This window comes from Macaca mulatta, chromosome 15, assembly GCF_049350105.2.
Source record: "Macaca mulatta isolate MMU2019108-1 chromosome 15, T2T-MMU8v2.0, whole genome shotgun sequence".
Taxonomy (NCBI): domain Eukaryota; kingdom Metazoa; phylum Chordata; class Mammalia; order Primates; family Cercopithecidae; genus Macaca; species Macaca mulatta.
Genome location: NC_133420.1, coordinates 3671831 through 3684774, shown reverse-complemented (window position 1 = coordinate 3684774; position 12944 = coordinate 3671831). Strand labels below are relative to the sequence as shown.

Sequence of the window (12944 nt, the reverse complement as noted above, 5' to 3'; positions counted from 1 at the left end):
GGGCCAAAAAATCAGCTCCCCCTGGCCCTCACTTCCTAAGGGTCAATCCTCCCAGGCCACCTCTCCTGGAAGATCAGCTCTGACGCACCCACGACGGTCAGGAACCGGCTCTGGGACACATTTCCCAGGCTCCTGCCCACCGCCCTCTCTCTTCTTCCTCCTCCATCTCCCTCTTCACTCCCATCCGCCCTCCCCCTTTCGCTTCCCTTCTCTCCTTTCCTCTCCCTCCCTCATTTCCTTTCAGCCCTCACCTTCCTCACTGCACTTCCCTATGCAACTCAGCGGACGCATTCTCAGGTCAGTAGAGTTTTCTTTCACTCTGTTTTTATTGCAATGATCATTCTTAATGAACAGAAACCTGTTTCGGACCATGTGGATGCCACCTCCTGACCAACTGCTGCCCCGCGGCTCCGTGTCCACTCAGTGACCTCACGTCGCAGGTGCCCAGCAGTATGGCTGTGACCAGGGGTAGCAACATGGGACATGACAGAGGTATCCCAGCCAAGAGGCCCTGCAAAGCCTCCCCAGCAAACCGGAGCAAGGCCCAGGGCGGTAGGCAGAGCGCCGTGCTCACGATGTAGGCAGTTCAGCTTCCGCAAACTGTCCATCGACTGCAAATTACTTTGTTTCCATGGTTACAAAAGAACCATAAGCATTCTGAAATATGTTCTTGGTTTCATGTTTGCGAAATCTAAGCAACATTATAAGAAACATCACTGAATTCTGCCCGAGGCTCTAGGGGTGTTTTCCTCTCTGAAAGGAGCCCCTTCCAGGACTTGGGATTGAGTGACAGCCTTCAAAATCACGGTTATCCTGGTGGTAACAGGGAACTCCTCAGCCCGCCGGGAGCTGGGGCCCTCGACAGCCCCCCCACGGTTCCAGACGCCAGTGTTCTAAGAATCACACATGTGCAGATAGCAAAGCTTGCTGCACACACGCCAGGTGCTAACAAGCCCCAAACATCTCACTCATACTTGCTAACCACATCGCTTCTCTCAGCCTCCACGGCGTTTCACACTCTGCCTTTATATAGAGATGAACCATGCGTCCTGAGCGCTACAAAGATTCAACTCCTTCCGGGCAGAGGGGTGCATCTTTCCATCACGGGGTCCTCACTCCAGCTGGCACAGGATTTGCAGAGTGGGCGAGTCTAATGTTGATGACACTTTCTCAATATTCCCTTCACACCCCTCCAAAAACAAGAGTGCTGCCAGCTTCTTACCGACGTTGTAATGAGCAAAATATTTTTCTCTTATTTGTCACTTTTTAACGTTATACTAGTGAAGAATGTGACTCTGCATGTACACTGTAAGCACCCACACCGTGAACATTCTGCTCTCCTGTGACTGTATTCACAGGTCACAAGGACAAAACTTCTCCATAGTAGCCAGAATATATATATATATGTATATATATATATATTTCATATATAAATATATATATATATATTTTAACATGACTTCCACTCATCTTAAAGTCACAGATGTGGCTTTTCCTTCATAAAAAGATCCAAATGATACACAAGCCAGGTTTAATAAACACATTGGTCCAGGTGGGAAAATGACCCCTCAGTCTCCCTCCCCTCAAAGACCAGGGCAGCCAGGAAACTGCGCTCTCCAGTAAATGACAGCCGGCAGGATTCCCTAAATAAGCAGCCGGAAGATTCCCATCTCACAGAGAGCGCCTTTCAAGACTCAAGATGTCCCCGCTCCCTGAATGTCTTACAAAGAACAGACTACCCAACTGAGGACTGAGGCAGTAAAGAAACATGTTTTCGGCCGGGTGCGGCGGCTCACGCTTGCAATCCCAGCACTTTGGGAGGACGAGGCAGGTGGATCACAAGGTCAGGAGATCGAGACCATTCTGGCTAACACGGTGAAACCCCCTTCTCTACCAAAAATAAAAAAATTAGCCAGGCATGGTAGCGGGCACCTGTAGTCCCACGTACTCGGGAGGCTGAGGCAGGAGAATGGCGTGAAGCTGGGAGGTGGAGTTTGCAGTGAGCCGAGATCGTGCCACTGCACTCCAGCCTGGGCGACAGAGCAAGACTCTGTCTCAAAAAATTAAAATAAATAAAATTTAAAATGTTTTCAGCAAATAGCATCATCGACCCACAAATGAGAGGTACCGTTTTCATTCTAGGAGGGAAACACTACAAAGTACGTACATTTTAGCCCCGTAAGTGAATTCTTTGGGCGTTCCTGTGTCCGCTATCAAATGCAACACATCACCCCAAAAGGCAAAGTTCTATAAGTCACATCCAAAGAGGGGAAAAATCATTCTAAGTTTTAGCAATCCAGTAAGAACCTGATCCAGAGAAGCCTACTTGTTCCAGACTCTAAGCAGCAATATATTGCTACAATGTAATGAAAACAAAGGGATGATTAAGAAAATTTCAATGCTAATAAAAGACAAAAACGTAATTGGATTTATTCTACTCTAGACAGAGCAGCCGGGCAGTTCACCCATACGTTATGAACGTTGCTGTTTATCGGCCAGGGTCCAAACTCTGTCAACAAGGCTTGACAGTAAGGGCGTGATCTCCACTCACTGCAAGGTCCACCTCCCAGGCTCAAGCGACTCTCTTCAGCCTCTGGAGTAGCCAGGACTACAGGTGTGCAGTCATCACGCCCAACTAATTTGTGTGTTTTCAGTAGACACGGGATTTCACCAGGTTGCCCAGGCCGGTTCCCTGGGTCTCAAGCTCCCAGGCTCAAGCAATCCACCCGCCTCGGCCTCCCAAAGGGCTGGGATTACAGACGTGAGCCATCACGCCCGGCCCTTTTTCGTTTTCTTTTCTTTTTAAGTGACTAATGTGCTTCACAGTCTTGTAGGCATTAAAAAAAAAAAAAAAAGAACAAGCAAATTCTGTAAGGGAAAGAAACCATTAACACTTTTTACACTTCTCAAAACTCAAAACTGAAATGCTAAGAATAAATGTATTTTATTCACAGAAGCAGCATTCTTAAAGTTCTGTAAAAGTGATACCATGGACACCACCACATCACAGATGAGCGTGGCAGGACTGCTCAGGTTCAGAACACATTCTCAACAGTCCTCTTGCCCCTTTCCTCAATGGGAACACTTTATTCTATCTTTTATTCAAATTAAGTATCTTGCAAGGGAGTTGAAGAAAACTGCATAGCAGATTTTAAAACTTCAATGCTTTTCTCAATGTTCGCCACATTCTAATGCATTTTACTGACTACACGGCCAATAAGCCTAAAGCTTTTTGCATCGGTAAAGACAATGCTCCTTGTAGCAATAGGCTTTTTCTTTTCTATAGAAAGATCTATAACTTAAGCTAGTAAACTGGGCATTTCACAAAGATTTTGCACAATTCCTAGCACAGATTTTAGCAAAATAAAACCATTATCTTTCCGCAATTAAATAAGCAAGCATAGGAAACTGCAGTTAAAATAACCATTCCATTATTTTATATAAACACAAATGAGAGAGTAGAGTATGCTTTGAAAAACAGTATTTCCATGTGCCAACGATGAAGCAGAAGACAGTTCCTCAGCCTCATATGACATTTGACAACCGAAGTACTCTGGCCCAAGCCCAGCCCGCTTAAATGAAAATGAAGTAAACGTGTGAGTGACCATGGTGGGGCACTCTGATAGCCACAGTCCAGGAAAGAACAGCTAACATCTTTCTTCTTCATGGGAAAACCGAAACATACTCGAGAGACCTTGATTCTTTAAAACACAGTCTGCCCCAGTACTAACCTTAAGCTCCCAACGATCAAGATTGCTATAACCACAGAGGTGTTTTTCCAGGCCCTCGAAAATCACCGACATGGTACATACACAACGTTTTCAAGCACTCAATGCAGCCAATTTGTTAAATGTGCTGTGATACCGGAGGTCTTGTGCAGGACCAGAAGCGTCGCAGCCTGGTTACCTGTCCTGGTGTTCAATGCTTTGCATGTGCAAAACCTGCTGTTACAATTTACTGGGCTTAATGTGATTCCGTTCGTCACAGAAGAGAGCTATGATATTTACTTAATTCCACGCACAAATTCTCAGGTTCACGTTCCACGAGTGACTGCTCTGTCCACGAGACAGCTGAGGGAAGACCCAGGAAAGGCCTGGGAGATGCCAGGTGCTCACAAACTGGTATCCGTCTGCTGGTTCTGGCTTAAAGGAAAACAGACATAGAAGAAACTAAAAGGGCTCACTACACCTAATATCACAATGTTCTCAACTTTACCTTAGCCAAAAATAAAAGCGGAAAAGTAGAACTACTCCAGGGCATGATTCCAGGGCTAATCTGAAACATGAAATATTCAGAAGACAAAGCTCATTGTGAGTGCAAGTAATATACACATAAAACACTGGTTTCACAAAACCCAGTCTTTGCGATTGCTTTAATAAAAAGTAAAATTCTCATGAGGATCGCATACATTAACTGATTTTCAAATGAAGGGACTGGTAAACTTCAGGGCATATGATTTCTGTCACACACAAGGGGAGCAGTGAGAGAGAAGAGCTAGGATCAAGTGTGCTGAAGCTGTCCTAGGACTGAAATTCAGTTTCTGCCAAAACAAAAACACAGGAGGCTGTCAACTTCGATAGCAAGCTCTGCTTGAGAGCGTCAAGATGCTAAAGTTGCAAAGGAGCTTCTCCCTGTATGGGCACGTGTGATCCTTGCGAAAACATAGCTCAGCATTATCAAAAATCAGGAAAGAACACAAGCCTTCCAGACATGAAATCCAAGAGCAGAAGGGAGCAGAGTGCAAGCTTGCTCGGCAGAACTGTTCCCGGACAACAGCACAGACGACGTCACAGGGAGGGCAGGGCAAGCAACAGCAGCTTCCGTCTCGCCGCAAGCAGGGCCTGAGCCAGGGGAGCAGTCTCCTCCAACCTGACAAGGAGGCGCGAGGAGCCACAGAGAAGTCAATTCAGGGCCCTTTTCAGAAAGGGGCAACAATGAGAAAATCTGGTCTCACCCACCCCCCACCTGCCACGGTAACAGCTAAACTCGCACGTGCGTCTGTCACGTTCCCCAACCCCTCTTGCAGGTGCTCTTCCTGCACCCGGGTGCCTGTCTCCGTGCTGCTCCTGAGGCCACACCTGTTGTCATCCAGTAGTGACCGGGATTTCACCTTTGTCCGGGAGAAGCAAACGCAGACTTCACACACTCTTGTACAGGTTTGCTGGCCGAGAATCTAACTGCACTGTCCGATTCCAGATGTGCTGGTACCAAGGAGAACGTTCGATGCCCGGCATTTATAAACGGTATCAGTGGGTTCTCCTGGGACTCCCAGGCGGCCGCATGAGGGATGGAGCTGTTGCCCTGCTACCCCGAGCCAAAGAAAGGCTGAGAGGCACACACCACAGGCCACATCACACTCGAGCACCGACTCTTGACCGTTGCTCATTCGTGTGTTAAGAGTTCAGGGAGCCGGGCGCGGTGGCTCAAGCCTGTAATCCCAGCACTTTGGGAGGCCGAGACGGGTGGATCACGAGGTCAGGAGATCGAGACCATCCTGGCTAACACAGGTGAAACCCCGTCTCTACTAAAAAAATACAAAAAACTAGCCGGGTGAGTTGGCGGGCGCCTGTAGTCCCAGCTACTCGGGAGGCTGAGGCAGGAGAATGGCGTAAACCCGGGAGGCGGAGCTTGCAGTGAGCTGAGATCCGGCCACTGCACTCCAGCCTGGGCGACACAGCGAGACTCCGTCTCAAAAAAAAAAAAAAAAAAGTTCAGGGTACAGGCGACAGACAGGCCTGATCTCAGCCATGGGACAACAGTGACTGCCCACAAGTCCCGTATCTAAGCCCCGACTTGCCCATCCATCCTTCCTTCAGGAACAATGCCCACCTCACAGTGCTGCCATGAACGCTAAGTCAGCACGTACATACACAACCAAATTCATTGCAATTGTGCTTTCTACAACAAGTTAATACAACCAGGCGCTATCATTGAGACTGAATAACCAATATTAGAACAGAAGATCAGGCCAGGGATGGTGGCTCAGACCTGTAATCCTATCACTTTGGGAAGCTGAGGTGGGTGGATCACTTGAGGTCAGGAGTTGCAGACCAGCTTGGTCAACATGACAAAACCCCATCTCTACTAAAAATAAATTATCCAGACATGGTGGCACACACCCTGTAACCCCAGCTACTAGGGAGGCTGAGGCATAAGAATCACTTGAACCTGGGAAATAGAGGTTGCAGTGAACGGACATCATACTACTGTGCTCCACACTTCCAGCCTGGGTGACAGACCAAGATTCTAGTAAAAAAATAAAAGGTCAAGATGAAAACTGATTGCCAAGGTCCATGTTCCATATACTTCAAACATAAAGTTCATTCGCTGGTACTTGATCAAGTTGTTGATTTCTTCATTACAATCTTGTATATCCTTCTAACACGGCTCAAAATGTTTACATTTGAGCACACCTCGAGTATAACAAAAAATAAAGTGCCTATATTTCATAAATGAGCAAGTTCCAGTAAGACTGCATCCTGCTCTAGTTAATCCTTTGACAACGTAAAACTGAGACTTCCTGACACAGCACTGACACATGGTACAAGAATAATGACCTCCAATTAAATCGCTAGATTTACATAAATATAGTTTATCACTAATTCACCAGCGATTAGCAAGATTTTAAAGGAAGAAAAAGTATCGGGACTGTAACTAGGAATAAAGGCAAAAATAAATACGAGAAATTAGTCACGTTTAAATCAATACCCTTTCTGTGGGGCCGTAATAAAGTATACACAACAGGTGTGTAAGCTGTCATGCTAAGCTGTCACCAAGCTCTCTATGAAGGTGGTAAGAGCGTCCCAAGTCACAGAGCCTCATATTCCTATTTAAACGCTACACAGCCAACACCACCCTCGGCACGCAGTGAGAACTCCGAAAGCTCAGAGGAACGCATGATGGGATGAAGGGCCCCAGCCCTGCCATCACCCTGCTGCTTATTAAAAATATAAAACAAAGCCCTGCCTTCAAGGTGCTCAGATCTAACTAGTACAAAGTTTACTTTTGACGAGTTAACTACGAATGATGAAGACTCTCAACAGCTGTGCGAAACGTAAGGCAAACTCATAAGAGGAACTTCGCTGAGACTAAACCCAGAGATGGTTTTTTAACCACAGAAGAGGAAAGAACTGAAGAACCTTACAGAAAGTTGACAGCAATTTCTATTTCTCTATGGTAGAACCTGGAATTTACCTTTGAGACAGACTATCCTTCTGTTCTGAAAAATCAGGTTATTCTTGCAATCCTCCATCAGGAGTGAAATTCCCAAAGGCATGGAAAACCAAGTACTAATTTTAAACCCCCCCCCAAAAAAACTACCTACGATCTTAGATGTGAGATTTAGTATTCTCAAATTTCAAATTTGGAAATATTTTGCACAAAGTCCTTATTTTCCCTGTTTACTTGAAAGCTCTCTCTTCTTTTGTCCTAAACATCTTCTTTCTCATCCTTCCAAACAGTATCTGAAGATGAACTTACATATCATTTTCAATGTTAACAAAGAAGATACTACATTTGTCATGAACTGTTTATATTCACAACTCTAGGAGGGATTTTGCTACATCGTGAGGAATAACACGAGGCAGTAAATACGCCACGAGTAAAGTACAGTAGAAAGTGGACACATTTCCTGATGAGTGCCGATTTCTCATTGAGCTGCTGACAAAGTTATAATACAGAAAGCTAGACAGCTGCTGTGTTAGTTCTACCTCACTTAAGTGACCGAGTCATTGTTGTTTCGGTTCCCTTTCTCGTCTTGGGATGAGACACACCTCACAGAGCTGTTTATGATTTCAGGAACACACACATCAATGAAGTGACTATTCCTAAATCGTTGCAAAGGATATAGCAACCTGCCAAATTTCAACTAGATTGCAACAAACAACTGTTTTCATCCTACACTCTCTGGTGCCAGCGAGATGGTGTGTTCTTGGATCCCTGCGGGAGCCCTATTCCTGGTGCCATAGAGCACACACACATTTACATCCACATAGTGTACGTATATGGTACACTGTAACACGTGTACCTGCATAGAGCGTACACACATCCGAATACGTGGAGTGTACATAAGTGCACTACCTGCGTAGAGTGCACACACATCCAGATCCATGTGGTATCCATGCATAGAGTGTACACACATCCAAATATAGTGTACAAACAAGTTCACTACGTGTGTAAAAGCATAGAGCATACACACATCCATATAGCAAATGTACATAGGTATGCTAACACGTATGCGCATGCATAGCACGTACACCCATCTGTATGCATACAGCGTACACAGGTATACTATAACCTGTATGTACATGCATATGGCATACACATGCACATCCGTATGTACATAGGTATGCTATTTGCTATATGTATACACGTGCGTATAGCATACACTCTTTTTTTTTTTTTTTTTTTTTTTTTTTTTGAGACGGAGTCTCGCTCTGTCACCCAGGCTGGAGTGCGGTGGCCGGATCTCAGCTCACTGCAAGCTCCGCCTCCCGGGTTCACGCCATTCTCCTGCCTCAGCCTCCCGAGTAGCTGGGACTACAGGCGCCCGCCACCTCGCCCGGCTAGTTTTTTGTATTTTTTTAGTAGAGACGGGGTTTCACCGTGTTAGCCAGGATGGTCTCGATCTCCTGACCTCGTGATCCACCCCTCTCGGCCTCCCAAAGTGCTGGGATTACAGGCGTGAGCCACCGCGCCCGTCCAATAGTATACACTCTTATCCAATGTACGTAGGTGCACTACAGCATGCATACACATGCGCAGTGTACACATATGCACATGTATACAACGTACATCAGTACACTAACCTATAAAGCGTATACACATATGCAACAGTGTACATACATATGCAGCATGTATATGTATTAGTGTGTACATATCCAGAAGTTTATTCAGTGTGCATAGTGTACATGCATGCTTGTGTGCACATATGTATATATACTCTGCAGAAATAATGTGCACATACCCACATGATGTACGTACACAGGCATGTATATGGCATTAAATACATGCATGTATGTACACATGCAGAACAGATAGGTGTCCAAGTGCGCATATAACCATAGTGACCATAGATACACATACACATGTACATGCATGCCTACAGCATGCACGTGTGTAGGACACAAATGTAGTGTACATACCTATACATTGTAAATACATGCACAGTGGAAATACACGTAGTATGCGTACACCACATACACACATGTACATTTATAGAGTACACATATACCGAGACCCAGAACGGGTCATGAGTATTAATACTGCAGAAACGCTTCCAGTTCTACCTAAGTGAATTTTTTTTCAAACTATAATAGAACTCATACAAAAAGGGTTTTAAGGAAATGAATAAAGCTAGTGACAAAAATCAGTGGGAAGGGCACAACCACTTTCCCTCAGAGTTCTGGGCCTGACTGTGGAAGTTCAGAGGTTTCCTAATGCAGTACACGTCAGAACTGACTCACGATAAAGCGCTCCTTAAAAATTAAAGATGTGTCCTCATGTTTTGGCCTTTGAGACAAAGCCTCTTAGTTAATCGAGTTCTGACTGAATTTGACTCACAGTACTCTGGCAGATTCTTCATTTTCTGGTGAGACAGACGAATGTCCCAGGGTGAGGGCAATGCCAGCCCTTTCAGGGTCAGCTTTTCGAGGAGCGATGTCTGGCAGAACACAATCCAACACCATAGTAGGATCCCCCACCCAGCCACTTAGACACTTTCGGGGACTTACTCTGCTTGTTTCCCTTTCTTGAATTCAGCTGGGGGGGAAAAAACCCAAAAAAATCAAAACCAAAAACAAACAGCCCATGTGTTTGTGTGTCTGAAAAGTGAATACATCCACATCCAACTTTCTAAATGAGACACGGCAGGTATGATGGTCACTGAACAGTGGCCACTGTTGACAAAATACAAAGTCTTCTGCAAACATGAACGAGTTTCTAGGAATACAAAAGTCAAGGGAATTTACTTCACATATTAAAGCTGTCAAGGGTGCTCACCAAAAATGTACTTAGAGGTTTTCCTTTTAAGTTATTTTTGAAGATTTTTAAGTTGCAATACTTAAAAAGCCTCTGGGAAAAGAAAGGATACAGGTATCTGGAAGATTTATACTAAATGATTTTCATGTCTTTTTGATAAAGTTAAATAAGGTCAGCCTTGAAGTAATGGCTTCCACTACTCTGAGGCTGTGGATGGAATCCACGCCACCAGACAATTGAATAAACAGCAAGGCTGCACACACAGGACACAGGCAGTGAGCCAGCCTGACTAGTTGTCAGCTTCTGGGTCAGTTCTAGCCAGTTCTGCCCAGGCCCCACTGGAGATGAAAACCTGCCCTTTAGAAGCCCTTCAAAGCCCACCTTTCAAAATCTAACCCTCTTCAACTGAGGCCCAAGTCCAAAAATCTACTGACATCTTAGCACCTGTTAGGCCAGCTGTCGCCTAGCCTTTTTGGCACCAGGGATGGGTTTCATGGAAGACAATTTTTCTGGGGGGTGGTTTTAAATTGCAACTGTTCCACCTCAGGTCAGGCATCGGATCCTCATAAGGAGCACCTCCGAGATCCCTCACATGCAGTTTACGATAGGGTCCCAGCGCCTAGGAGAACACACAGGTTATGAGAGTGTCCCAGCGCCTAGGAGAACACACAGCTTAAGATAGGGTCCCAGAACCCAGGAGAACATGCGGCTTACGAGAGGGTCCCCGCGCCTAGGAGAACAGGTATTAAATGAGTTGGCAAAGCCAAAATCCACCGGATCTACCCCTCCAAAACAAACATACACCACTGCCCAATATTGATGTGAGCCAAAAACATGGAAGTCCTGAGGGCCCACACTGACCACAGCCAGATGCCACTTCTGAAAGAACCAAGCACGTGCCTAAAGATCACCCGTGATGACCCAGGAGAGCAGCTTTGAGCAGAGACAAAGGTGAAGGAGAGGCACATGGGCCAGGGTGCTGGGTGTGCCCGTCTTTGTGACCTCACTGAGATTGCTGACCTCTGGCCCTTGGTGTCCGTCCTATGGAGGAGGTAGGCCCCCAAAATCCCTGCCTCCCTTCAGCACTGACTGAGGCGGTCCTGAAGTCTCCCCAGGGCTGAGACTGCTTCTAATTCCTGTTAGCTGCACACCCACATAAAAAACTAAAAACAAAATATCAAGTATGCAGACAGGAAAAGAAAAATATGTGAATCTTCCCTTATTCAACAGGCATTTAAAGAGTAACTGGAAAATTGTGATAGTCTTTAAACAACCACCAGCTATCACGTCGTGTTGAAATGTTTTAGCTAATCAGGAACCTGTGTGTTCAGGAAATCAGTTGACAGGTCCCAAATAACCTCGGAGCTTATGACCTGACCCCCACTCACGCGCATCACCTCTCCAGAGGAACGTGTCCTGGACACCTTTCAAATGGTGAGGAAGAGGAAGAAAGGTAGCTTTCCCTCAACCCCACAAAACAAGCTCGACCCCGAGGAGCCCGGAGAACAGCAACGTTTGTTTAGATGCTTTCCCACTGACCTTGTCAGAGCAAACGTTCCCATCCCACACCGCCCGGTGTTTAACTCTCCCTGGGATACCAGCAGCTGCCAACCCTCAACAAGCTGGAAACAGAGGCCAAGCTGACAGGAGGCCTCTCTCCATTCCCTACTGAATTCGCTCAGGACACGGATGTTCCCAAACACATACGGCCCCGAGTATTCCACACTTGGAGAACATTCAAACAACAGACGCTGCGAAGACGTTCCCCTAAAGAGAAACTCAGTTTCTAACTTCCCTTAGGGAAAAATATGAGACCCAGAACTTTCCAGAAAATCAAGTGTGGGAGGAAGCCACTCACCTCTGGCACTTCTTAAACCTGCCTTCCCGCGGGTGCTCAGGGATGTCCCCGCGACAGCCCCGTCCACCCAGGACGGCAGCAGGTCTCAGGCAGCCAGCACCTGGGCAGCTGGCGAAGCAACCCCAGGGTGAAAACGCCATCCCAGGCATCACTTCCCGGAGCCCCTCAGCAAGAAAAACAGAGGTGGGACAGAACCGAGGGCTGATTCGAGGCTGGGGAGCCACAGACCCGCACAGCTCAATCATCGGACATGCTCTTCTGTGGACAGAGCCCAGGGAGAGGCCAGCAGAGACCCTCGTGCCGGCTCCACGGGCCAGCGTCCTCCAGGGCTGCAAGTTTGTGATCACAGCTTCAGAATTTGGTTCCAGAATCTTCCGGAATCAAACACGCACCAAACTGTAAAGCTGCCAGGACAGCAGGGCCCAGGAGCAGGCTCAGGGGAGGACCACGTAGAAACCCCACACACAGCATACACGTGTGCATGTTTACTCCACACATGCCACCCCTTCACCCAATACTATGCACGCAAACGCATGTATGCACTCCATACACACCCTCAAATACACTCACTAAATATGATGCGCGTACACACTCCACACACACTGACAAATACATGCAACACACATGAACATGCTCACTGCAGCCACACCTGCTAAATACACTCACCACACACGCACAAACGTGACACACCTGCACACTCATTCCAGACATCACACCCCTCACCAAGTACACAGGTACACACACCCCCAAGTCGAGAACCTGCAGACTCCACAAGCTTTGGTTTCCCCCACTGTTTCTCTCATCACATGAGATCCACACACAGGTGTCATTTACTGACATCTAACACCCGGGGAGGCCCTTAGACAGAACTGCAGTCACAATTCGGCTTCATTCAGGCATTCATCACCAGCCTCCTGAAGCCACCTTCTGTCCCCACGGGGAGGGGGGCCGAGACCGGAGACGTCACTGGGCTTACAGATCCCCAGGCTGGCAACCCAACGAAATGAGGAGGGCTTGGCCACGGCCCTGGAGGGAGATGGGTACTGGGCTCAGGTATGCGGAACATGAGTCCTCATTTCCATACCGTGTCACCTACGACTGCGTCAGG

General features: G+C 46.8%; 1 long non-coding RNA gene across 2 annotated transcripts in view; it reads right to left on the bottom strand.

Annotated features, from left to right (window-relative positions):
- The window catches only part of LOC144334920 (uncharacterized), a 170152-nt gene that overhangs the window by 54693 nt on the left and 102515 nt on the right, over window positions 1–12944 (bottom strand). Inside the window, exon 6 of one of the 2 annotated variants that reach the window (XR_013405185.1) lies at window positions 4349–5201. The exons of the other annotated variant lie outside the window; for it this stretch is intronic. This is a non-coding gene — a long non-coding RNA (uncharacterized LOC144334920). Of the gene's footprint in view, window positions 1–4348; window positions 5202–12944 lie in introns of those variants that run through there. 2 annotated transcript variants of the gene reach the window in all.